Source organism: Procambarus clarkii, chromosome 38 (assembly GCF_040958095.1).
Source record: "Procambarus clarkii isolate CNS0578487 chromosome 38, FALCON_Pclarkii_2.0, whole genome shotgun sequence".
In the NCBI taxonomy this organism is placed as follows: domain Eukaryota; kingdom Metazoa; phylum Arthropoda; class Malacostraca; order Decapoda; family Cambaridae; genus Procambarus; species Procambarus clarkii.
Genome location: NC_091187.1, coordinates 2,208,414 through 2,233,756, shown reverse-complemented (window position 1 = coordinate 2,233,756; position 25,343 = coordinate 2,208,414).

Here is a 25,343-nt window from a genome sequence, read left to right as displayed (position 1 = left end):
AATATTGACCTCTACCCCTTTTAGCCCTCTGTAACACAATGTAACGCAACGTAACGTAACGCAAATCAACTTTTTGCAGTCCAAAATGTCATTTTGAAACGGAAAGTGCGGGTTAGACCATCTCCATTACATCTCTTACCATATAAATAATTGATGGCTACCCCTTTTAGCCCTCTGTAACACAATGTAACACAACGTAACATATCGCAAATCGACTTTTGCAGTCCAAAATGTCATTTTTAAATGAAAGTATGACTTAGTCCATCTTCATTACATCTCTCACCATATAAAATATTGGCGTCTACCCCTTTTAGCCCTCTGTAACACAATGTAACGCAACGTCGCGTAACGCAAATCAACTTTTTGCAGTCCAAAAGGTCATTTTGAAACGGAAAGTGAGGGTTAGCCCATCTCCATTACATCTCTACCATATAATTAATTGTTGACTACCCCTTTTAGCCCTCTGTAACACAATGTAACTCACCGTAACGTATCGCAAATCAACTTTTTGCAGTCCAAAATGTCATTTTTAAATGAAAGTATGACTTAGCACATCTCTTACCATATAATATTGACCTCTACCAGTTTTAGCCCTCTAACACGATGTAACGTAACGCAAATCAACTTTTACAGCCCAAAATGACATTTTTAAATAAAGTAGGACTTAGTCCATCTCCATTACATCTCCTTCCATAAGAATATTACAGTCTACAAGTTTTAGCCCTCTGTAACACAATGTAACGTAACGGGGAAAATCATCTTTGTCGGATGAGCAAATAACATTATTGAAAATGACATCCGTGTTTAGCCATTACATCCAAACACACAAGAAAAATATTACCGCTTTTCTTGAGAAACTTATATGTGGAGATCATATCTCCAGAGTCCACACAATAAGCCACACATCACTCATCTTCTGTTTTCAAATCGCAGCTCGCATCTAATTTAATGTTATTTTTTTTTGCAGAAACTATGTTTTTGAGATTATGCTCAATGTCGGCAATTACTATTCGTATCATCAATCTCCTTTCAGTCAACAAATTCACATTTCATATCGCGTGTGTAGATTAGAGAGAGAAGGCAAACATAGCGTGCAGCTAGTCAAAACTTATCATAACAGATATGATTTCACAGAGTTTTTCAACCTTTGCCAGTTTTTTCAATGTTATCTCTTCACTCGTGCTAAGTGAGTCAGACAAAAATGTGACATTTCATTTCATTATTAACCATGCAATATGCTATTAGCTAGGTAGTCAAAACATATAACAAGCGTTATTTCACAGGAATTTTTTCTAGCAAATATGCTTCCTTTAAGCAGTTCAACACATCAAACACCAGCAGTCTGCGAAATTCCCTTTAGTCAATAATCATCCTTTACAGTATTTCTTGACTAGAATAGCACTCCAAAACATAAGTGGTCATTTTTATTCTCACTGTCACACTATAGTCAATAATTTGTTTCGCAGAGTGACAAGTTATGCATAGTGACGAGATTTCATGGTGTGCATAGTTTAAGAGAGTTCACACTGTATTAATTACGGTCATGGATATCATATGTTATGTTTATGAAGACTATCTCTTCTTATTTTTTATCATTTTCGCGCCCCACAGCTTTACACTCTTCTCATATTCTTTTTCAAATAAAGTTTGCGTACTGTTTTCCAGTAGATCGGCCTCACATTACATATATTAATCAATTTTCAAATTCAGTTCAGTTCTTTTCAATATCGCAGCTTTGGTGCCCCCACAGCCCGTATCTAGTTCAAGACCTCTTATTATCAATGTCATTAATACGGTTATCATCAACCACGTATTGGATGTCTCTGTCATTCAGTCATCAACGTAGTATGTGTTTAATGAACGTGAGAATCACTTCATGTGCACTCATTTTAGTTTAGTTTAAAGTTTTACATCTTGAATTAATACCGCTATTGGATAGCTCAGACATTCAGTTAACATCTCAGTAAGTGAAAATCTTTTCATGTGAGCTCATTTTTAGTTTAGGATAAGGTTTTTCCATCGTGAAATGCTATTATCAGTAACCAGGTATTGGATGAAACTACCATTCAGTTTACATCTCAGTAACTGTTTACTGAACATTGTTATCCACCCATGCAACCTCATTTTTAGTTTTAAGTTTCTACATCGTAAAAATAAAATATTACTATCACCAGCCGTGTATCGGATAGCTCAACCATTCAGTTAACATCTCAGTAAGTGAAAATCTTTTCATGTGAGCTCATTTTTAGTTTAGGATAAGGTTTTCCATCGTGAAATGCTATTATCAGTACCCAGGTATTGGATGGGTGGACCATCCAGTTTACATCTCAGTAACAGTTTACTGAACATATATATCCCTCCATGGGACCTCATTTTTAGTTTAAGTTTCTCCATCGTAAATAAAAATAAAATATTACTATCACAATCCTTGTATTGGCCTGCTCCGGCATTCAGTTTACATCTCAGTAAGTGTTTACTGAATGCAAAATCGCTACATGTGTGGTCATAAGGTTTTCTCATCGTGAAATGCTATTATCAGTAACCAGGTATTGGATGACACTACCATTCAGTTTACATCTCAGTAACTGTTTACTGATCATTGTTATCCATCCATGCAACCTCATTTTTTTAGTTTTAAGCTTCTACATCGTAAAAAATAAAATATTACTATCACCAGCCATGTATCGGTAGCTCAACCATTCAGTTTACAGCTCAGTAACTGTTTACTGAACATAGACATCCCTCCATGCGAGCTCATTTTTAGTTTAAAGTTTCTCCATCGTAAAAAATAAAATATTACTATCACAAACCATGTATTGGGTGGGTCAACCATCCAGTTTACATCTCAGTAATAGTTTACTGAACATAGATATCCCTCCATGTGACCTCATTTTAGTTTAAAGTTTCTCCATCGTAAATAAAATAAAATATTACTATCACAAACCTTGTATTCGCCTGCTCCGGCATTCAGTTTACATCTCAGTAAGTGTTTACTGAATGCAAAATCGCTACATGTGTTGTCATAAGGTTTTCTCATCGTGAAATGCTATTATCAGTAACCAGGTATTGGATGACACTACCATTCAGTTTACATCTCAGTAACTGTTTACTGAACATTGTTATCCATCCATGCAACCTCATTTTTTTAGTTTTAAGTTTCTACATCGTAAAAAATAAATATTACTATCACCAGCCATGTAACGGTAGCTCAACCATTCAGTTTACAGCTCAGTAACTGTTTACTGAACATAGACATCCCTCCATGCGAGCTCATTTTTTAGTTTAAAGTTTCTCCATCGTAAAAAATAAAATATTACTATCACAAACCATGTATTGGGTGGGTCAACCATCCAGTTTACATCTCAGTAACAGTTTACTGAACATAGATATCCCTCCATGTGACCTCATTTTTAGTTTAAAGTTTCTCCATCCTAAATAAAAAAAATAAAATATTACTATCACAAACTTTGTATTGACCAGCTCTGGCATTCAGTTTACAACTCAGTAAGTGTTTACTGAATGCAAAATCGCTACATGTGTGGTCATTTAGTTTAAAGTTTCTCAATCTTAAAATATTACTATCAACATCAACCATGCATTGGCCGGCTTAGTCTTTCAGTTTACATCTCAGTAAGTGTTTACTGAATGCAAAATCGCTACATGTGTGGTCATTTAGTTTAAAGTTTCTCAATCTTTAAATATTACTATCATCATCAACCATGCATTGCCTGGCTAGTCTTTCAGTTTACATCTCAGTGAGTGTTAACTGAATGTGGAAATTATCACGTGTTAGCATTTAGTTTAGTTTCAAGTTTCAATTAAATACTAACACCATCCCCGTATTGGGCTGTCGGGCATTCAGTTACACACTCGGAGAGTGTTTACTGAACGTCGAAATCATTTCCTGTAGGCCCGTTTTTTACTTAAACCCGTCTCCACTCCAAACCGGACCTCCGGTCCAAGTCAGGTCCGCCGGTCCTGACTGGTTTGGAGTGGAGACGGGTTTAAGTAAAAAACGGGCCTACAGGAAATGATTTCGACGTTCAGTAAACACTCTCCGAGTGTGTAACTGAATGCCCGACAGCCCAATACGGGGATGGTGTTAGTATTTAATTGAAACTTGAAACTAAACTAAATGCTAACACGTGATAATTTCCACATTCAGTTAACACTCACTGAGATGTAAACTGAAAGACTAGCCAGGCAATGCATGGTTGATGATGATAGTAATATTTAAAGATTGAGAAACTTTAAACTAAATGACCACACATGTAGCGATTTTGCATTCAGTAAACACTTACTGAGATGTAAACTGAAAGACTAAGCCGGCCAATGCATGGTTGATGTTGATAGTAATATTTTAAGATTAAGAAACTTTAAACTAAATGACCACACATGTAGCGATTTTGCATTCAGTAAACACTTACTGAGTTGTAAACTGAATGCCAGAGCTGGTCAATACAAAGTTTGTGATAGTAATATTTTATTTTTTTTATTTAGGATGGAGAAACTTTAAACTAAAAATGAGGTCACATGGAGGGATATCTATGTTCAGTAAACTGTTACTGAGATGTAAACTGGATGGTTGACCCACCCAATACATGGTTTGTGATAGTAATATTTTATTTTTTACGATGGAGAAACTTTAAACTAAAAAATGAGCTCGCATGGAGGGATGTCTATGTTCAGTAAACAGTTACTGAGCTGTAAACTGAATGGTTGAGCTACCGTTACATGGCTGGTGATAGTAATATTTATTTTTACGATGTAGAAACTTAAAACTAAAAAAAATGAGGTTGCATGGATGGATAACAATGTTCAGTAAACAGTTACTGAGATGTAAACTGAATGGTAGTGTCATCCAATACCTGGTTACTGATAATAGCATTTCACGATGAGAAAACCTTATGACCACACATGTAGCGATTTTGCATTCAGTAAACACTTACTGAGATGTAAACTGAATGCCGGAGCAGGCCAATACAAGGTTTGTGATAGTAATATTTTATTTTTATTTACGATGGAGAAACTTTAAACTAAAAATGAGGTCACATGGAGGGATATCTATGTTCAGTAAACAGTTACTGAGCTGTAAACTGAATGGTTGAGCTACCGATACATGGCTGGTGATAGTAATATTTTATTTTTTACGATGTAGAAGCTTAAAACTAAAAAAATGAGGTTGCATGGATGGATAACAATGATCAGTAAACAGTTACTGAGATGTAAACTGAATGGTACTGTCATCCAATACCTGGTTACTGATAATAGCATTTCACGATGAGAAAACCTTATGACCACACATGTAGCGATTTTGCATTCAGTAAACACTTACTGAGATGTAAACTGAATGCCGGAGCAGGCCAATACAAGGATTGTGATAGTAATATTTTATTTTTATTTACGATGGAGAAACTTAAACTAAAATTGAGGTCCCATGGAGGGATATCTATGTTCAGTAAACTGTTACTGAGATGTAAACTGGATGGTCCACCCATCCAATACCTGGGTACTGATAATAGCATTTCACGATGGAAAACCTTATCCTAAACTAAAAATGAGCTCACATGAAAAGATTTTCACTTACTGAGATGTTAACTGAATGGTTGAGCTATCCGATACACGGCTGGTGATAGTAATATTTTATTTTTACGATGTAGAAACTTAAAACTAAAAATGAGGTTGCATGGGTGGATAACAATGTTCAGTAAACAGTTACTGAGAAGTAAACTGAATGGTAGTTTCATCCAATACCTGGTTACTGATAATAGCATTTCACGATGGAAAAACCTTATCCTAAACTAAAAATGAGCTCACATGAAAAGATTTTCACTTACTGAGATGTTAACTGAATGTCTGAGCTATCCAATAGCGGTATTAATTCAAGATGTAAAACTTTAAACTAAACTAAAATGAGTGCACATGAAGTGATTCTCACGTTCATTAAACACATACTACGTTGATGACTGAATGACAGAGACATCCAATACGTGGTTGATGATAACCGTATTAATGACATTGATAATAAGAGGTCTTGAACTAGATACGGGCTGTGGGGGCGACAAAGCTGCGATATTGAAAAGAAACTGAAGTGAATTTGAAAATTTATTAATATATGTAATGTGAGGCCGATCTACTGGAAAACAGTAAACAAACTTTATTTGAAAAAGAATATGAGAAGACTGTAAAGCTGTGGGGCGTGAAAATGATAAAAAAATAAGAAGAGATGGTCTTCATAAACATAACATAAGATATCCATGACCGTAATTAATACAGTGTGAACTCTCTTAAACTATGCACACCATGAAATCTCGTCACTATGCATAACTTGTCACTCTGCGAAACAAATTATTGACTATAGTGTGACAGTGAGAATAAAAATGACCACTTATGTTTTGGAGTGCTATTCTAGTCAAGAAATACTGTAAAGGATGATTATTGACTAAAGGGAATTTCGCAGACTGGAGGTGTTTGATGTGTTGAACTGCTTAAAGGAAGCATATTTGCTAGAAAAAATTCCTGTGAAATAACGCTTGTTATATGTTTTGACTACCTAGCTAATAGCATATTGCATGGCTAATAATGAAATGAAATGTCACATTTTGTCTGACTCACTTAGCACGAGTGAAGAGATAACAATGGAAAAAAAACTGGCAAAGGTTGAAAAACTCTGTGAAATCATATCTGTTATGATAAGTTTTGACTAGCTGCACGCTATGTTTGCCTTCTCTCTCTAATCTACACACGCGATATGAAATGTGAATTTTGTTGACTGAAAGGAGTTTGATGATACGAATAGTAATTGCCGACATTGAGCATAATCTCAAAAACATAGTTTCTGCAAAAAAAAATAACATTAAATTAGATGCGAGCTGCGATTTGAAAACAGAAGATGAGTGATGTGTGGCTTATTGTGTGGACTCTGGAGATATGATCTCCACATATAAGTTTCTCAAGAAAAACGGTAATATTTTTCTTGTGTTTGGATGTAATGGCTAAACACGGATGTCATTTTCAATAATGTTATTTGCTCATCCGACAAAGATGATTTTCCCGTTACGTTACATTGTGTTACAGAGGGCTAAAACTTGTAGACTGTAATATTCTTATGGAAGGAGATGTAATGGAGATGGACTAAGTCCTACTTTATTTAAAAATGTCATTTTGGGCTGTAAAAGTTGATTTGCGTTACGTTACATCGTGTTAGAGGGCTAAAACTGGTAGAGGTCAATATTATATGGTAAGAGATGTGCTAAGTCATACTTTCATTTAAAAATGACATTTTGGACTGCAAAAAGTTGATTTGCGATACGTTACGGTGAGTTACATTGTGTTACAGAGGGCTAAAAGGAGTAGTCACCAATTAATTATATGGTAGAGATGTAATGGAGATGGGCCAACCCTCACTTTCCGTTTCAAAATGACATTTGGACTGCAAAAAAGTTGATTTGCGTTATGCTACGTTGCGTTACATTGTGTTACAGAGGGTTAAAAGGGGTAGACGCCAATATTTTATATGGTTAGAGATGTAATGAAGATGGACTAAGTCATACTTTCATTTAAAAAATGACATTTTGGACTGCAAAAAGTTGATTTGCGATACGTTACATTGTGTTACAGAGGGCTGAAAGGGGTAGCCATCAATTATTTATATGGTAAGAGATGTAATGGAGATGGTCTAACCCGCACTTTCCGTTTCAAAATGACATTTTGGACTGCAAAAGTTGATTTGCGTTACGTTACGTTGCGTTACATTGTGTTACAGAGGGCTAAAAGGGGTAGAGGTCAATATTTTATATGGTGAGAGATGTAATGAATAAGGACTAATCCCTCACTTTCCGTTTCAAAATGACATTTTGGTCTGCAAAAGTTGATTTGCGTTACGTTACGTTGCGCTACATTGTGTTACAGAGGGCTAAAAGGGGTAGACGCCAATATTTTATATGGTGAGAGATGTAATGAAGATGGACTATGTCATACTTTCATTTAAAAACGATATTTGGTCTGTAGAAAGTTGATTTGCGGTACGTTACGTTACGTTACATTGTGTTATAGAGGGTTAAAACGGGTATACCGTAATATTCATATGCTAAGAGATGTAATGGAGATATTGTGTTTGGCTAAATGAGTTCACATTTCAATAATGATATTCGGACAACAGCCAGAAAGTTGATCTCTACGTTACTTAATGATGATATAATGCGATACAATCGTGAGCTAATATTTTATTTGTGTTAGAATGTAAGGGCTACAGGAGTTTGTCTAGACTTGCATACATTTTCAAACGCTATTTATGTAGGCAGTAGAAAGACTGGTTTCCCATTACGCTACATTGACTGTGATACAAGAACTGAAAACAGACTTAACCCAGACCTATTTCACTATCGACTCACCGGTCTTATTCTCATCGATTGGTGTTTACATTGGATGACGTAGGTCTTAAGAGAGACAGCCTTGATGGAGAAAGATATGTGAACAGCGGCAGCAGGAGAAAGGAAATGATGTTACTTTCCCAACTACTAAATGATCTGGAGAGAGAGAGAGAGAGAGAGAGAGAGAGAGAGAGAGAGAGAGAGAGAGAGAGAGAGAGAGAGAGAGAGAGACTGAGAGACTGAGAGACTGAGAGACAGAGAGACAGAGAGACAGAGAGACAGAGAGACAGAGAGACAGAGAGACAGAGAGACAGAGAGACTGAGAGACTGAGAGACTGAGAGACTGAGAGACAGAGAGACAGAGAGACAGAGAGACTGAGAGACTGAGAGACAGAGAGACAGAGAGACAGAGAGACAGAGAGACAGAGAGGCAGAGCGAGAGAGAGAGAGAGAGAGAGAGAGAGAGAGAGAGAGAACAGCAAATTATGATTTGTTATAATAATAAGATTGAAGACCAGCTTATGACTTGATAAACATGCATACATTTCAATGGTATTTATTTGGGCCGGCAGATGTTGTGATCACAGTTAACAAGAACAATTTGTAGGTATAGATCGCCTCTCCGTGACGATGTGAAATGTTTCTCTCTTTTAGTAAACGCCAACCTACTGACTTTGACTGAATTTACTAAGTGAAGTGCCGTGTGGTGGACTTTAGAGAGGGTGAGAGAGAGAGAGAGAGACAGAGACAGAGAGAGAGACCGAGACAGAGAGAGAGAGAGAGAGAGAGAGAGATAGAGACAGAGCCAGAGACAGACCGACAGAGAGACAGAGATGGACAGAGAGAGAGAGACAGAGACAGAGACAGAGACAGACATACAGAGACAGACCGACAGAGAGACAGAGATAGACAGAGAGAGAGACAGAGACAGAGACAGAGCGAGGCGTGGCACCCGCCATCGCGGACCCTGGCGAAACGCAATGGTAATGGGTGCCCCACCACTTCCGGTGTCGGGGGAGAAATACCCGGACTAGTTGGAAAGTTGATCAGTCGGGCTCCAACCTGCGACCAGCACGCTTACTCCATCGCGGAATAAATTTATATAATGTGTTTACTTTTCCCTCGTTATTGCTCTCACCATGTTGATCACGTTGCGATATAGCTTACACATACTAAAAGAGAATGCACGGAACAATGGTTGATGGTATGGGAGCGGGTGGGGATGAGGGGTGTGAGTGATTGATTGATGGGTGACAGGTGTGGGTCTGTCTGTCTGTCGGCAGGAGTAAGTACCTCGCGCCTCCTTACCGGAATCCACAGTGTAAGGGGACCCGCCGTGGGACGAACATCAACACTCTGAAGACAACGAAAACCCCCGCGACATTGAAAAACGCTTTAGGTAATGGTACACTCCCCTCCTGCAGGAGACTTTGCCCTCATCCTCACACACACACACACTTAGCTCTTCCTGTAGGGGACGTTAATGGTTTGTCTAACCACATAATGGCCCGCTGCAGTCTCACAACGAGAGTGACTTCTCTCTTTCTTGACCCGAACACAGAAAAAGCCAGGTGCAGCCCCGTGTCTTTTCCATGCATTTCTTACAAACACCACTTAAGACCTTCCTGTAGGGGAGTCAATGGGTTTGTCTAACCACATAATGGCCCCAGAGCACTCTCTCCAGACGAAGGGGAAACTCCATCCAGCTCCCATCCCAAAACAACATAACAGGCTGTGTTGCCTTCTCCTCTACACACTAACTCACGATCAACTCTTTTACTCCTTCCTCCATCTTCCTTCTATTTTCTTACTCTATCACTTGCTAAACACACATATTCATTTCACTCCTTCCTCTTACTCCACCACTTACTCTCACACAACAAGATCTCCAATCTTTCCTGACCACTCACCTTAACCCCCGAGGACTACACCCGCGCGCGCGCGGGGTGGGGGACCGCACCTGCTCGCCCGCCACTCAAGTCCGACACGCGCCAAACTTCCGGGAAATTCCCCAAAAACCCTGTGTGACGACGACGACGCGCTCCGACTACGACGTCGCGCGCCACCTGCCACCCAACAACATGACCTCCCCTCTTTCCTGACCACATACCCAAACACCGGACGCTCACACGCGTCCGAAACACACCAAAACTTCCCCGAAAATCCCCAAAAACCCCATGTGACGACGACGACGCGCGCGGCACCTGTCGGGTGGCACTCAAGAGTGCCACCTGGGGCAGCTGGTGCGCGTCGCCGTAGTCACATATTTCCCTACTGGGGAGGCTTGCGGGCAGGGTGTTGAGGGAGGGGGGAGGCTTGCGGGCAGGGTGTTGAGGGAGGGGGAGGCTTGCGGGCAGGGTGTTGAGGGAGGGGGAGGCTTGCGGGCAGTGTGTTGAGGGAGGGGGAGGCTTGCGGGCAGGGTGTTGAGGGAGGGGGAGGCTTGCGGGCAGGGTGTTGAGGGAGGGGGGAGGCTTGCGGGCAGGGTGTTGAGGGAGGGGGAGGCTTGCGGGCAGGGTGTTGAGGGAGGGGGAGGCTTGCGGGCAGGGTGTTGAAGGGAGGGGGGAGGCTTGCGGGCAGGGTGTTGAGGGAGGGGGAGGCTTGCGGGCAGGGTGTTGAGGGAGGGGGGAGGCTTGCGGGCAGGGTGTTGAGGGAGGGGGAGGCTTGCGGGCAGGGTGTTGAGGGAGGGGGAGGCTTGCGGGCAGGGTGTTGAGGGAGGGGGAGGCTTGCGGGCAGGGTGTCGCGGGGTTCACCCCAACCAAATATATCATAAACATGACCTTGTTAATCTGAATGAATGCGTCAATGATCGCTCTTGTTAAACCGACAAGGAAAAACACGCCGCAGTGTATAGTGTATGGGTATAGTGTGTATAGTGTATGTGTGTGTGCTCACAACCTATTTGCGCCTGCAGGATCGAGCGTTGGCTCTTGGATCCCGCCTTTCTAGCCTTCGGTTGATTAATGTAACGACTCCTCTTCTTCTCCATCATACCTAATTTTAAAACTATGAATAGTTTTGCTTCATCAATGTGCTGTTAGTTCATTTTCCCACTACTCTCACGCTAAAAGAAACCTTTCTAACTTCTCTATGACTGATCTGTTTCTCCAACTTCCACCCCACGTCCCCTTGTTCCGTTGGTATTCTGTTTGAACATTTCGTCTATTTCCACTCTGTCAATCCTCCTAAGTATTTTGTATGCTGCTATCATATCTCCCCGCTCCCTCCTTGTGTGTGTGTGTACTCACCTATTTGTGCTTACGAGATTGAGCTTTGGCTCTTTGGTCCCGCCTCTCAACGGTCAATCAACTGGTGTACAGATTCCTGAGCCTACTGGGCTCTATCATATCTACATTTAAAACTGTGTATGGAGTCAGCCTCCACCACATCACTGTCTAATGTATTCCATCCGTTAACTACTCTGACACTGAAAAAGTTCCTTCTAACGTCCCTGTGGCTCATGTGGGTACTCTGTTTCCACCTGTGTCCCCTTGTTCGCGTCCCGCCTGTGTTGTGTGTGTGCCACACCCTCACCATCCCTCTCCCACTCTTCAAATCAACACCCTTTCCATCTCTCTCGTCCTCGTGTTATCCTATCGCTTCGTTAGTTGATATATTCCTAAACTTTCGTTACCCCTGTGTTCCTCTTCTCACCCTTCTCTGTCTCCGTCTTTCCAATCCCCTCCCTCTCTATTCCTTTTTCATTCGCCTTTCCTCCATCTCACTACCCTCCTCTCGCTATCTTTCTTCATCCCTCTTTTTCCACGTCCTCTTCCTCCGTTTCTCCTCCCTCTCTACTCCCCGTAAACACAACGGTAGCCAGGTGGAGAGTGTGTGTAAATGCTCTCTGTATAGTATTGGATTATTACGGGTTCTTCATGCCCGTGCTGCCTCTTGGGTGGCTTTATCTATTGGATCGCCTCTCTCGCCGGCTTCAAATTCACTCTATACACTACCAGACATTATATGTATATGGGAGGATGTGTGTGCGCGTGCGTGTGCCCGTCCGCGCTTCAGTTTGCGTGCGTGTGTGTTCCCGCTTATGAGCATGTCCGTCTTTCATTAAAATAGATAATAATATATATATATATATATTTACCTCAGAGCACCATGGAGGTGGAGACAGATCCGGTACCTGACAGACAGTGGAGACAGATCTCTTAGGTCCGTCTACGGCCGCGTCCTCCCCTGTCAATAAAAAGAGACGTAGTTGTATATTAAGTATCGTACACCCTGAAAAAGTAAATACAGTTGAAAATAATAATCCACTGTGCTTACAACTCAATTTCTTTATTGTGCACCCCATCCCGTTGGCTGTGGTGGAAAGGGTTAAAGAGGCACATAATGGGTTCCACGAATCTTTTGCAGGTAGTTACATATTGGTTGACGTTACATACACATGTACGTTACATACACACATATATATATATATATATATATATATATATATATATATATATATATATATATATATATATATATATATATATATACACATATATATATATATATATATATATATATATATATATATATATATATATATATATATATACGTATATATATATATATATATATATATATATATATATATATATATATATATATATATATATATATATATACGTATATATATATATATATATATATATATATATATATATATATATATATATATATACGTATATATATATATATATATATATATATATATATATATATATATATATATATATATATATATATATATATATATATATATATATATATATATATATATATATATATATATATATATATATACAATGTTGACCAGACCACACACAAGAAGTTGAAGGGACGACGACGTTTCGGTCCGTCCTGGACCATTCTCAAGTCGATATATATACAATCATTTTACACAACGATAAATGCAATTTTGGGTTGTTTATTACTAATCATTTTTTACCACGTTTTAGCTTCGGACCAAAGACATTATCCGTCATTGGAAACCTCTACAAAATTCAGGTAAAAAATGACCCTTTCAAGCAAAAAAAAAAAATTATTCAAAGCCATATAACTTCTCGAACCCATCCAACTTTTGCGTCGAAGCATTCAAACTTGCACAATTTTCCCTGCCTCTCCGACCTAACCCATTAGTGCTGCCTCACCTATCCCCACCTCTAGCCCTATCCTATCCCCCCCCCACCTCATTGACTACCAAAGGTGATTGATTGCCTGGTTAGATCTTGTCCCCCTAACCACAACATGAGAAGGGGGCTCTGGCCCCCCACACACATACAATCAACCCCCTGTACCTGCAAAAGGATAGTGAAGGGCTACCTAGCCTCCCTCTCAATCCGCTCCTCACTTGTACTTATAGGGGACGGGTGGGGAGGGGTAGGAGTTCACCCACAACACAACGAGGATAGGCTATGGCTCGAGGATAGCCTCACCAGTCGCCTCACCAGTCGCCCCAACGTATGCTAATTGGGTATATTTTATTTTTGTATACCATCAAGGATATGTGTGTGTTTATTTTAAGGGGGGCAGCGTTTATTGTCGACGCCATACTTAGTAATAAGTGTGTGCTATATTCACCCACTAGGGGGCACATTCTCTCCCTTATTCTCAAGCAAGGGGTGACTTGTGTGTCATTATAACTCATATTGGGTGACTTTTGTGTCATTATAACTCATATTGGGTGACTTGTGTGTCATTATAACTTATATTGGGTGACTTTTGTGTCATTATAGCTCATATTGGATGACTTGTGTGTCATTATAACTTATATTGGGTGACTTGTGTGTCATTATAACTGATATTGGGTGACTTGTGTGTCATTATAACTCATATTGGGTGACTTGTGTGTCATTATAACTCATACTTGGGTGACTTGTGTGTCATTATAACTTATATTGGGTGACTTGTGTGCCATTATAACTCATATTGGGTGACTTGTATGCCATTATAACTCATATTGGGTGACTTGTATACCATTATAACTCATATTGGGTGACTTTTGTGTCATTATAACTCATATTGGGTGACTTGTGTGCCATTATAACTGATATTGGGTGACTTGTGTGTCATTATAACTGATATTGGGTGACTTGTGTGTCATTATAACTCATAATTGGGTGACTTGTGTGTCATTATAACTCATATTGGGTGACTTGTATGCCATTATAACTCATATTGGGTGACTTGTATACCATTATAACTCATATTGGGTGACTTATGCCATTATAACTCATATTGGGTGACTTGTATACCATTATAACTCATATTGGGTGACTTTTGTGTCATTATAACTCATATTGGGTGACTTGTGTGCCATTATAACTCATATTGGGTGACTTTTGTGCCATTATAACTCATATTGGGTGACTTTTGTGTCATTATAACTCATACTGGGTGACTTTTGTGTCATTATAATTCATATTGGGTGACTTTTGTGTCATTATAATTCATATTGGGTGACTTGTGTGTCATTATAACTCACATTGAGTGACTTGTATGCCATATTATGACTCCCCAAACTGTCGTACACCACTGTCTAACTCACGGTATCTTTTTCCCCCCGTGTGACGCAGGGCACACCCGACGCATCAGCATCCCGGAGTGCGTCGAGTTCGACATCACGACAAACGCATGTCGCGGCTACTGCGAGTCGTGGGCGGTTCCTTCCGCCTGGCAGACACTGCTCTATAACCCTCACCAGGTTGTCACCTCCATAGGGCAGTGCTGTAACATCATGGATACTGAAGATGTAAGTGTGTGTGTTGTAGGGGGAAGGGGTGTTGTGGGGGGGGGGTGTTGTGGGGGGGGTGTTGTGTGGTGGGTGTTGTGTGGTGGGTGTTGTGGGGGGGTGTTGTGTGGTGGGTGTTGTGGGGGGGTGTTGTGTGGTGGGTGTTGTGTGGTAGGTGTTGTGTGGTGGGTGTTGTGTGGTGGGTGTTGTGGGGGGTGTTGTGTGGTGGGTGTTGTGTGGTGGGTGTTGTGTGGTGGGGGTGTGGGGTGGTGGGGGGGTATGAATGAGCCAGAAAGAGACATAATGGACACGAGAGATTAGACATAATGAGAGCATTAGCAATAGAAAGAAGAGAGGTGAGTGATACAAGGCTTAGAAGGAAGAGGTAAAAGACTGTTAATGTGGTCAATGGTAAATTCGCCGGCGTTGTGTGTGTGTTCTTTTGCCGCTGTTGCTCCAGTTGTTGTGCAACATTCATGTCATGTTGCAATGCAGGTAATGATGGTAATAATACTCTGCAAATTGTGCAGTCTGTATAGCAACACAGCTGGTCTTATTCGCGGTTGATCTTTACACACACACACACACACGCACACACACACACACACACACACACACACACACACACACACACACACACACACACACACACACACACACACACACACACACACACACACACACACACACACACACACACACACACACACACACACACACACACACACACACACACACACACACACACACACACACACACACACAGGGAGGAAGAAATTAGAGGAAAAACAATCCAAGATATGATGAACCTAGTCGTATGGAAAAGCAAGGAGGCCGAAGAGAGATTTATACCAACAGTAAGGGAAAAAAGCAGGAGGGAATATAATAATAACCCATGGTTTAATAGACAGTGTCAGGAAGCAAAGGTGAGAAGCAGGAGGGAGTGGAGGAAGTACAGAAGACAAAGGACAGAGGACAACAGGATTAGATGTAACAGAGCTAGGAATGATTACATTAACATAAGACGAGTGTCGGAAAGAAATCATGAGAATGATATTGCAATCAAAGCGAAAAAGCAACCTAAATTACTACATAGCATATATAAGAAGGAAGATGTCGGTGAACGACCAAGTGACAAGACTGAGGAAAACAGAAGCGGCATATACAGAAAGTGACAAGGAAATCTGCGAGGTACTGAATGCAAGTTTGCATGGAGTGTTCCCAATTGAGCCTGAGCAGCTCCCATTGTTAGAAGAGATTACCCTAGATGAAAGACTACCAGATATAGAGATGACAGCAGAGGAGGTAATGAAACAGTTGACAACACTGGATACAACTAAAGCGGTTGACAAAGCGGACCAGACAAAGTATCACCGTGGATACTAAAAGAAGCAGCGCAGGCCCTCAGCGTGCCTCTGGCAAGGATCTTTAATGAATCACTTATGACGGGAGAATTGCCCAATTGTTGGAAGAAGGCAAATGTCGTGCTGATTTTCAAGAAAGGTGATAGGGAGGAGGCACTTAACTACAGACCCGTATCAGTGACAAGCATCCCCTGCAAAATACTTGAAAGAATAATTAGGCTAAGACTTGTTGCACACCTGGAGAGCATTGGGTTTGTAAACAAACACCAACATGGGTTCTGGACAGGGAAACCATGCCTAATAAACCTTCTGGAATTCTATGATAAAATAACAAGGATAAGGCAGGACAGAAAAGGCTGGGCAGACTGCATATTTCTAGACTGCCAAAAGGCCTTTGATACAGTATCTCACATGAGACGGCTCCTCAAACTTAAGAGGAAGGAAGGAGTAAGCGGAAAGGCCCTAGCATTGGTAAGGAACTACCTAACAGGAAGGAGCCAGACAGTAATGGTAAGGGGATAGAAGTCGGACTGGCGAACAGTACCGAGTGGAGTACCTCAAGGATCGGTGCTGGGACCAATTCCATTTCTAATTTACGTAAATAACATGTTTACAGGAGTAGATTCCTACATGTCGATGTTCGCGGATGACGCAAAATTAATGAGAAGAGTTGTGACAGATGAGGATTGTAGGATCCTCCAAGAGAACCTGAACAGGTTGCAGAGATGGTCAGAGAAAGGGCTACTGGAGTTCAACACGAGTAAATGTAAAGTTATGGAAATGGGATCAGGTGATAGGAGACCAAAGGGACAGTACACAGCAAAGGGGAACTGCCTACCTGTATCAATTCGAGAGAGAGACCTGTGAGTGGACATAACACCTAATCTAACTCCTGAGGCACATATAAATGGGATAACGACAGCAGCGTACTCTACACTGGCAAAAGTTAGAACATCATTCAGAAACCTAAGTGAGAAGGCTTTTAGGGCGCTTTACACTGCCTACGTGAGACCAGTCTTGGAGTATGCCGCCTCATCATGGAGTCCCCATCTGAAGAAGCATATAATGAAACTGGAAAAGGTTCAGAGGTTTGCAACGAGACTCGTCCCAGACCTACAAGAGATGGGGTATGAGGAGCGACTGAGGGATCTGTGCCTTACGACACTAGAAAAAGAGGGAAGAGGGGAGGGATATGATACCTTACCTACCTTGAGGTGCTTCCGGGGCTCAGTGTCCCCGCGGCCCGGTCGTCGACCAGGCCTCCTGGTTGCTGGACTGATCAACCAGGCTGTTAGACGCGGCTGCTCGCAGCCTGACGTATGAGTCACAGCCTGGTTGATCAGGTATCCTTTGGAGGTGCTTATCCAGTTCTCTCTTGAACACTGTGAGGGGTCGGCCAGTTATGCCCCGTATGTGTAGTGGAAGCGTATAGGAAGGGGGTAGGAACGTATAGGTATGATGATAAGAACGTATAAAATACTCAGGGGAATTGACAAAGTAAAAATAGACTGAAATGTTTATACGTAATATTAACAGAACGAGGGGACATGTTTCGAAGTTGGAAACTCAGATGAGTCACAGAGATGTTAGGAAGTTTTCTTTTAACGTGAGAGTAGTGGAAAAATGGAATGCACTTCAGGAACAGGTTGTGGAAGCAAACTCTATTCATAATTTTAAAACTAGGTATGATAGGGAAACAGGACCGGAGTCATTGCTGTAAACAACCCGATAGCTGGAAAGGCGGGATCCTAGAGTCAATACTCGATCCTGCAGACACAAATAGCCGAGTACAAATAGGTGAGTACACACACACACATAGCCGAGTACAAATAGGTGAGTACACACACACACACACACACACACACACACACACACACACACACACACACACACACACCCCCCCCGCCCCCCACTGTGACAGTCCCCCCCCCCCTTCACCAACCAGTCACCACTCTCATAACTTCCACTTTCGTTGGAAGTTAAACTTAAAAAATAATCTTTAGTTTTTCCCTTCTCTTTTCCCTCTCAATGCCTCCTGTCCCTTTTTTCTTCCTTTTTCCTCTTCCGTTCTTCCTCCCTCCGTTGCTTATTCTCTTCTCTCTTCCTCTTCCGTTCTTCCTCCCTCTGTTTCTTATTCTCTTCTCTCTTCCTCTTCCGTTCTTCCTCCCTCTGTTTCTTATTCTCTTCTCTCTTCCTCTTCCGTTCTTCCTCCCTCTGTTGCCTATTCTCTTCTCTCTTCCTCTTCCGTTCTTCCTCCCTCTGTTGCTTATTCTCTTCTCTCTTCCTCCTCCGTTCTTCCTCCCTCTGTTGCCTATTCTCTTCTCTCTTTCTACTCCGTGCTTCGTCTCCATATCTTTTTTCCATCTCAGACTCCATGACTTCCCTTATTTTTTCATATTTTTATACTTCTAGTTTATCTATTTCCGTTTGAGAGCTTTTCCAGGTAAATCTATCATTAATCTCTTCGAGTCCTAATGTTATACGAAGCATTTGAAGCAGGTCCTTGGAAGTTATCCAAGAGGTGTAGTTGGACTGACTCGTAGACCCGGTCCCATCCTCTTGCTGCTGCTGCTGCTGCTTCATTTTGCTTCTCTCAGATGAAGTAATTATATATTTTACGAGGGCAAAGGGAAACTAAGTTGTTTCTACACAAAAGTAGATGTATTATGGTGGGGGAAGGAGTGCCTAATATCCTAGATCATGATTTTATAGTTAGGTAGGAATGTTCTGTATAATATTGGGTATTGGTTAGGTTATTATCAGAAGTACAAAGTAGTTTCATACTATACGACTTTATAGCACTTGGAAGGGATAGGAGGATATAATGATTTAGGATAGGGCGGTGGGAAGGATTGGTAAGTCAACCACGTGGACGGTCGGTGATTGTTGGGTACAATAATTGTTACTGTGTAGTGAGGAATGTTGTGTGTGGTGTTTGGTGTCTAACAAAATCTATATTTCTGTTGAATGTTACTTTACACTGAATGGTCAAGACGTGACATTCATGTTTATACTGCAGTGGTGATTGTACTGTTAACAGTGTAATGAGGCGGTTTCTGTACATTGTTGTGTTAATAGTTTAAATGTTTCTATAGTGAAGAAATATTCCTCTATATTTTGTGGTTATCGTTTATTGTTAATTCAATATTGTACATCGTGATCATGTATACTGATGATATACTCTCATTATGATCATGTATACTGATGATATACTCTCATTATGATCATGTATACTGATGTTATACTCTCATTATGACCATGTATACTGATGTTATACTCTCATTATAATTATGTATACTGATGTAATACTCTCATTATGATTATGTATGCTGATGTTATACCCTCATTATGATCATGTATACTGATGTTATACTCTCATTATGATCATGTATGCTGATGTTATACTCTCATTATGATCATGTATACTGATGTTATACTCTCATTATGATCATGTATACTGATGTTATACTCTCATTATGATCGTGTATACTGATGATATACTCTCATTATGATCATGTATACTGATGTTATACTCTCATTATGATCATGTATACTGATGTTATACTCTCATTATGATCATGTATACTGATGTTATACTCTCATTATGATCATGTATACTGATGTTATACTCTCATTATGATCATGTATACTGATGTTATACTCTCATTATGATCATGTATACTGATGTTATACTCTCATTATGATCATGTATACTGATGTTATACTCTCATTATGACCATGTATACTGATGATATACTCACATTATGATCATGTATACTAATGTTATACTCTCATTATGATCATGTATACTGATGACATACCCTTATAATGAACATGAGTAGTAATGATGGATACTCATGATGACCATGTGTAGTGATCATGTACACCCATGATGACCATGTCACACACACACACACACACACACACACACACACACACACACACACACACACACACACACACACACACACACACACACACACACACACACACACACACACACACACACACACACAGAAAGGTGATAGGGAGGAGGCACTTAACTATAGACCTGTATCACTGACAAGCATCCCCTGTAAAATACTGGAAAGAATAATTAGGCTACGACTGGTTGAGCACCTGGAGAACATTAGGTTTGTGAACAAACATCAACATGGGTTCTGGACAGGGAAATCGTGTCTAACAAACCTTCTGGAATTCTATGATAAAATAACGAGGATAAGACAGGACAAAAATGGTTGGGCAGACTGCATATTTCTGGACTGCCAAAAAGCCTTTGATACAGTACCGCACATGAGACTGCTGTTCAAGCTCGAGAGGCAGGCGGGGGTGGGGGGAAAGGTCCTAGCATGGATAAGGAACTACCCAACAGGAAGGAGCCAAAGAGTTACGGTAAGGGGCGAGAAGTCGGACTGCCGAACAGTAACAAGTGGAGTACCACAAGGATCGGTGCTGGGACCAATTCTATTTCTTGTATATGTTAACGACATGTTTACAGGCGTAGAGTCCTACATGTCGATGTTTGCGGATGACGCAAAATTAATGAGAAGAGTTGTGACAGATGAGGATTGCAGGATCCTCCAAGAGGACCTGAACAGGTTGCAGAGATGGTCAGAGAAATGGCTACTGGAATTCAACACGAGCAAATGTAAAGTTATGGAAATGGGACTAGGAGATAGGAGACCAAAGGGACAGTACACAATGAAGGGGAACAGCCTACCTGTAACGACGCGTGAGAGAGACCTGGGTGTGGACGTAACACCTAATCTATCTCCTGAGGCACATATAAATAGGATAACGACAGCAGCGTACTCTACACTGGCAAAAGTTAGAACATCATTCAGAAACCTAAGTAAGGAGGCATTTAGGGCGCTTTACACTGCCTACGTGAGGCCAGTCTTAGAGTATGCCGCCTCATCATGGAGTCCCCATCTGAAGAAGCATATAATGAAACTGGAAAAGGTTCAGAGGTTTGCAACGAGACTCGTCCCAGAGCTACGAGGGATGGGGTATGAAGAGCGCCTGAGGGAACTGTGCCTTACGACACTAGAAAGAAGAAGGGAGAGGGGGGACATGATAAGAACGTATAAAATACTCAGAGGGATTGACAGAGTGAACATAGACGAAATGTTCACACGGAATAGTAACAGAACGAGGGGACATGGATGGAAGCTTGAAACTCAGATGAGTCACAGAGATGTTAGGAAGTTTTCTTTCAGCGTGAGAGTAGTGGGGAAATGGAATGCACTTCAGGAACAGGTTGTGGAAGCAAATACTATTCATAATTTTAAAACCAGGTATGAGAGGGAAATGGGACAGGAGTCATTGCTGTAAACAACCGATGCTCGAAAGGCGGGATCCAAGAGTCAATGCTCGATCCTGCAGACACAACTAGGTGAATACAACTAGGTGAGTACAAACACACACACACACACACACACACACACACACACACACACACACACACACACACACACACACACACACACACACACACACACACACACACACACACACACACACACACACACACACACACACACACACACACACACACACACACACACACACACACATACATACATACATAAGAAGAGCAAGGAGAAATTCCAGAGATAAGAGAAGGAATAGCTAACCAGGAACCACTGGAAGAGTTTGAGATTACCAGCGGGGAAGTAAGGAAGTGTTTACTAGAGTTGAATGTGACAAAGGCTATAGGCCCAGATGGAATCTCCCCTTGGATACTAAAGGAAGGAGCAGAAGAACTGTGCCTGCCACTCTCCATAGTGTATAACAAATCACTGACAACAGGGGAACTGCCAGAAATTTGGAAAGCAGCTAACGTAGTCCCGATATAAAAAAAAGGGGATAGACAGGAGGCACTGAACTACAGGCCAGTGTCCCTAACCTGCATACCATGCAAGCTGATGGAGAAGATTGTGCGAAGAAAGCTAGTGGAACATCTGGAGTGAAAGAACTTTGTAACACAGCATCAACATGGGTTCAGGGATGGCAAGTCCTGCCTCACAGAGTTACTTGAATTCTACGACCAGGCAACAAAAATCAGGCAAGAAAGAAAAGGGTGGGCAGACTGTATATTTTTGGATTGCCAGAAAGCCTTTGATACAGTACCACACAAGAGGCTAGTGAAAAAGCTGGAGATGCAAGCTGGAGTGAAAGGGAAGGTACTCCATTGGATACAGGAGTACCTAAGCAACAGGAGACAACGAGTCAATGTGAGGACTGAGGTCTCAGATTGGCGAGACGTTACAAGTGGAGTCCCGCAGGGGTCAGTCCTTGGACCTATACTGTTTCTGATATATGTAAATGATCTCCCAGAGGATATAGACTCGTTTCTCTCAATGTTTGTTGATGATGCAAAAATTGTGAGGAGGATTGAAACAGATGATGATAGTAGGAGGCTACAAGATGACCTAGACAGACTGAGTGAATGGTCCAACAAATGGCTGTTAAAGTTCAATCTGAGTAAAGGCAAAATAATGAAACTAGGCGGTGGAAATAGGAGGCCTGACACAGGCTACAGAATAGGAGATGAAGTACTTAATGAAACAGACAGAGAGAAAGATCTAGGAGTTGATATCACACCAAACCTGTCTCCTGAAGCCCACATAAAAAGAATAACGTCTGCGGCATATGCGAGGCTGGCTAACATCAGAACAGCGTTCAGGAACCTGTGTAAGGAATCATTCAGAATCTTGTATACCACATATGTAAGACCAATCCTGGAGTATGCGGCCCCAGCATGGAGCCCGTACTTTGTCAAGCACAAGACGAAGCTGGAAAAAGTTCAAAGGTATACCACTAGACTAGTCCCAGAACTAAGAGGCATGAGCTACGAGGAAAGGCTGCGGGAAATGTACTTTACGACACTGGAAGATACAAGAGTAAGGGGAGACATGATCACAACCTACAAAATCCCCAGGGGAATCGATCGGGTAGACAAGGATAAACTATTCAACACTGGTGGGACGCGAACAAGGGGACACAGGTGGCTACTGAGTACCCACATGAGCCACAGGGACGTTAGAAGGAACTTTTTAAGTGTCAGAGAAGTTAACAGGTGGAATGCATTAGGCAGTGATGTGAGCCATTACCCCACAACCTTCCCTACTACCTCACAACCTTCCCTACTACCTCACAACCTTCCCTACTACCTCACAACATTCCCTACTACCTCACAACATTCCCTACTACCCTCACAACCTTCCCTACTACCTCACAACATTCCCTACTACCTCACAACATTCCCTACTACCTCACAACATTCCCTACTACCTCACAACATTCCCTACTACCTCACAACATTCCCTACTACCCCACAACCTTCCCTACTACCCTCACAACCTTCCCTACTACCTCACAACATTCCCTACTACCTCACAACATTCCCTACTACCTCACAACCTTCCCTACTACCTCACAACCTTCCCTACTACCTCACAACCTTCCCTACTACCTCACAACCTTCCCTACTACCTCACAACATTCCCTACTACCCTCACAACCCTCCCTACTACCCTCACAACCTTCCCTACTACCTCACAACCTTCCCTACTACCTCACAACCGTCCCTACTACCTCACAACCTTCCCTACTACCTCACAACCTTCCCTACTACCCTCACAACCTTCCCTACTACCCTCACAACCTTCCCTACTACCCTCACAACATTCCCTACTACCCTCACAACCTTCCCTACTACCTCACAACCTTCCCTACTACCCTCACAACCTTCCCTACTACCTCACAACATTCCCTACTACCTCACAACCTTCCCTACTACCCTCACAACCTTCCCTACTACCCTCACAACATTCCCTACTACCCTCACAACCTTCCCTACTACCCTCACAACCTTCCCTACTACCTCACAACCTTCCCTACTACCTCACAACCTTCCCTACTACCTCACAACCTTCCCTACTACCTCACAACCTTCCCTACTACCTCACAACCTTCCCTACTACCTCACAACCTTCCCTACTACCTCACAACCTTCCCTACTACCTCACAACCTTCCCTACTACCTCACAACCTTCCCTACTACCTCACAACCTTCCCTACTACCTCACAACCTTCCCTACTACCTCACAACCTTCCCTACTACCTCACAACCTTCCCTACTACCTCACAACCTTCCCTACTACCTCACAACCTTCCCTACTACCTCACAACCTTCCCTACTACCTCACAACCTTCCCTACTACCTCACAACCTTCCCTACTACCTCACAACATTCCCTACTACCTCACAACCTTCCCTACTACCTCACAACCTTCCCTACTACCCTCACAACCTTCCCTACTACCTCACAACCTTCCCTACTACCTCACAACCTTCCCTACTACCTCACAACCTTCCCTACTACCTCACAACCTTCCCTACTACCCTCACAACCTTCCCTACTACCTCACAACCTTCCCTACTACCTCACAACCTTCCCTACTACCCTCACAACCTTCCCTACTACCTCACAACCTTCCCTACTACCCTCACAACCTTCCCTACTACCTCACAACCTTCCCTACTACCCTCACAACCTTCCCTACTACCTCACAACCTTCCCTACTACCCTCACAACCTTCCCTACTACCTCACAACCTTCCCTACTACCTCACAACCTTCCCTACTACCTCACAACCTTCCCTACTACCTCACAACCTTCCCTACTACCTCACAACCTTCCCTACTACCTCACAACCTTCCCTACTACCTCACAACCTTCCCTACTACCTCACAACCTTCCCTACTACCTCACAACCTTCCCTACTACCCTCACAACCTTCCCTACTACCTCACAACCTTCCCTACTACCCTCACAACCTTCCCTACTACCTCACAACCTTCCCTACTACCCTC